At 30.5% G+C, this 4,205-nt stretch overlaps 1 protein-coding gene across 5 annotated transcripts in view; it reads left to right on the top strand.

The window, feature by feature from the left end:
- LOC106872086 (myomegalin) overlaps nt 1-4,205 on the top strand; it is a 147,160-nt gene that overhangs the window by 116,253 nt on the left and 26,702 nt on the right. The gene's annotated exons all lie outside the window — the stretch shown is intronic.

The following is a 4,205-nucleotide window of genomic DNA, read 5'->3' as shown; positions in this document are numbered from 1 at the left end:
ATATATACGCATCGGTGCTTTAACATGGCTGCAGTCACATGACTGAAACAAGTAAAACAATGGGAAAACTATGCCATTTTAAACCCGAGCAAGGGTATCTCTGCTAGTTTATATATTTTACTTGTCATTTTAAATCCAGTTTCCATGTTAAGTATGAGGTAGTTATAATTTCCGTATTTTTATGCTTTTTTTTTTGTTTCTTTACATACTCTTTTTTCCTTCCTCCTTCCTACTTGATAAAATATTTGAAACCTAATGATTAAAATGAGAAATCTTGTCAGTCCTATATTTATTTCATAATACTGATACTATTTTCTTTTATATTTGTTTGACTGGTAAATGATCTCTGACTAACATGTATTGACTCATACTTTCTTTGATGGTAAGTGACATTGGTTTGGTCAGAAATTAATATTATCACTGCTGGAATTGCTTTTATCAGTGTCATAGTCTTTTAATTCAACGTGTGTGGTAAATTCTAAGAATATGTGTATTTATAATATTAAAGAATAAACTAGCTAAGCTGTTTTTTATCTGAGGTACAAAAGTTAATTACACACACATATATATATAGTTATAAATGTAGTGTGGAAAACCACTCAATGCAAAGAGCAGTTACATTTATTGGAAATTTGTAAACTTTACAAATCATTACAAGTTTATTCATTTCCAATCTGCATCTGAAATTATAAAATATAAATATATTATGTATATGAACTTATCAAATAAGCTCCTTGCAAAGGTAAGTCTTTTCTGTGGTATTCCTTATAGTATTGAGTAACCATTTTATACCTTCAGTTATTTTCCTCATTCCTGTGACACTTTTCGTACTGACTTACCTAAGACTACATCTGGTTCTGTAGTACAAAACCTTTATTTTAATGTGTTCGTATTTATATTAAACTTTCCAAATGCCAGTTTAAAATACCAATAGATGATAAAAATTAGTTGTTTTATTAAATCTCTACAAATGATTATTTTCATAATGGATCGAAATACTTAGGCTATATATTTCATTAAAAATAGGGTCATAAAACTGTTAATGCCATCATTTAAGAGTGAAATGATTAAATGCTTAAGACACTTGCTTAACCAGCTTGCAGAACTTGAGTTCAGATCTATTTGGGGTGCTTTAATGTGTATCCAAGCATTTCTCAGCTTATCTAAACATGTGAAATTGGAAGCAGAATTTTAGGTTTTTTTAAGGATGGTATCTATGATGGGTTATATTTATGGTAAGATTCATCAGTCAGCACTATACCTTTCTGTTTTAGCAAAAAACCTATCATTGTGCACTCATTCAGCTCATGGCCACGTCATTTTTAACTCAGTTACTTCTTAAAGTTTTCTTTATTCCTATTTCTGAACATGACATTTATTAGTACTAATTGTACTGTTATATTATTGTATGGAATATATGTAAAATATATTATCCTATAATATAGGACAATAACAAATGGAATTTTTTCTTTCATTTAGTGTTTTTTTTTTTTGTCAATCTACTTTATAAATATTTCTAATAATTTAGGAAATTGAAAAAGAAAAGAAAAGAAAGAAATAAAATTCTAAAGAAATGCATGTATTCCTTTCAAAAAGTCTTATATTATGCCAATATAGTATGGAAGTCCCATAATCCATTTTTGATTAGCCACCCCACCCCCCAACTGAAATTTCCAAGCATATTTAGAGCAAATCAACTTGATAAGCCTATAATTCTCTTCCAACCTACATGTGTGGATTTCAGAACAGCTGTGCAAGCTGTAAAAACAAAACAAAATAACAACAGCAATAATAATAATAATAATCCTTTCTGCTATAGGCACAAGGCCTGAAATTTTGTGAGATGGGCTTAGTTGATTACATTCACCAATAATAATAATAAATAGTTTATCACATATTTACAGTGTTGAGTTGTACCTCTTCGTATTTATAGAGAGGAGAAAAGTGCCATTTAGAATCAACTATCAGAGTGCAGAACATACACAGTGTTGTTGATTGGATGTAAAACATTGACCAAAGAGTCAAGTTGGCTGCTGTGAGTTTATATCAGTAATTAGTAGATAAAGCTGGCCATAACTTGTAGCATAGCTCTAAGTAGTACAACAACATAGACTTGGAACATTTATATATTATTTATCCACATATATCAAGAATTAGTAACTTATGAATGTGAGGCTGTAACTACTGTACTGAAATATACTTAGATACAAAATGATTATAGCTTATATCAGTGCTCTGCAACTGGTATGTTGTGACACACTGGTGTGCCACAAAATGATGCTAGGTGTGCTGCAGTGTAACCTGGATATAATGTTTTACCCTATACTTTTAGTTATATTTTGAGTTCAGGTGTGCCGCTGAATTTTGAAAAGAGTATAAATGTACCGCAAGTGAAAAAAGGTTGCAGAACGCTGGCTTATATCCATACACTAAAACTGACTAAAAAGCATTGAAAAATAGGAACAACTTTTTTGTTTTTGAAAATTGCCATATCTGATTTAACTTCATTAATTTTTTAAAATTATCTTGTTCATTGCTAAGGGAAGCTTGTATTTCATTAAAAAAGTGTTTTACCAAGCTTTAAAACTAGTAGAAAGATATATGAGAAATGTGGTTAATTGGTTTTAGTTTCTAATAAACTATTTCTAATAGTTTTTCCATGTGGGATGGTTTAGGCAAATTTGGAGCAATTGTTTTATTGGGAACATAATTAGAGATGACTGCATAATTGATATTTTGGATTATTAAGTCATTAGTTCAAACAAAAATAATATACAATTTTTTTTAATGTTTAAGCATTGAAAAATATTCTATTCAAAGTCTGCTGACAAAAAAAATCAAAACAATTAAACCAAGTATTTATGTGTATGCATATGCATACATACAAATAATTTCTCTATTTCTCATTGTAGTATTATTATTATTCTGTAAATTAGTGTACAAATTAGTCTGAATATGTGCATGTTAATTAATTTGAATGTGTATATGTGTGAAATAATATAAATATTAATTTATGAATAATTTTAAGACAGATTATCTAGAACCCATACTTTTTGATAGAACCTACATCCATTCTTACAAACTTCCACCTTCCAGACAAAAACTTTATGATTACATACAATTTTTAATTTTTACTGTTTATTGCTCTTCTCCCTTTGTCTCTCTGTTTTTGTGCAGTTTTTTTTTTTTTTTTTGTTTGGTTAGTCATTGTCCAATTAAAACAGTTTTACTAGCTATATTGGTGTTTATTTACATTTTTACTGTTGTTGGCAATTGCAATGTTTACATGTGGAACCAGTGCGTTCTTTTTCTCTTCATCTCAAAGATGTTATTTTGGTCTTTAGCACAGTAACAGAATGGTGTTAGTTGAAGTAATAATAGTAAGAGTGAATTATATTTTTTGGTTAGGATGACATATTGTCAAATATTGTAGTAATATTCCATTCTATTGTCCACTCCCCTAAGAAGTTTGGCAGTTTACTGAAAGTCTGAAAAGAACATTTCAACTTCATCATTTTCGTTCACTAAAATTTTCTTTGTATGTATGTGTTTGCTTTCCTCCTTTGCTGTTAATATGTGACTCAGATAAAATAAAATGGTCTTATTTGGGACACTTATATATGTAGGCCACCAGTGAATGTGTCACATGTGAGAGAAGGTGCAGTAGTCATCATAGTAGTGTTCCACTGCTTTAGAGTTTAACCAATACCAGCATCCTTTCTAACAGAGGATGTGGTAGTTGTAGTAAGAGGAGGTTGAGGAGAAGGAGGAAGACATAAGAATTAAAGGATAGTTTGTTTTAATATTCCACTTTCCCTCTACTGTCTCCCTTCAACAAACACACACGCACATCTTTCTCCTCTCTTCTGTGTCTACATCCATCTCGCCAGACTATTTTACTTCCTGCTGCTGCTGTATCAAGTGGAATTCACAATGGCTAACCAGTATAAGCAGCATTAAAGTATCTAAACTTTATTTCACTTCCCTCAAATATCGAGGTAAACACAGTTGATTTCAGTTCTATATAATCATTTATATTATGTACTTCTTTTCAGGGTATTTCTGATTTCTTTCTTTGCTTATTGACACTTCACCACTCATTTATAAAACTCTATTCTAATTGTTTCTTTAACCTGCTTACCAAACTCCCGCCCATTTATAATTTCTCTGCTGCCATTACTCTAAAGAAGTAACCCCCCCCCCCC

The sequence above is a fragment of the Octopus bimaculoides genome, chromosome 3, assembly GCF_001194135.2.
Source record: "Octopus bimaculoides isolate UCB-OBI-ISO-001 chromosome 3, ASM119413v2, whole genome shotgun sequence".
NCBI lineage: Eukaryota > Metazoa > Mollusca > Cephalopoda > Octopoda > Octopodidae > Octopus > Octopus bimaculoides.
This window is presented reverse-complemented; position numbering and strand designations above follow the sequence as displayed.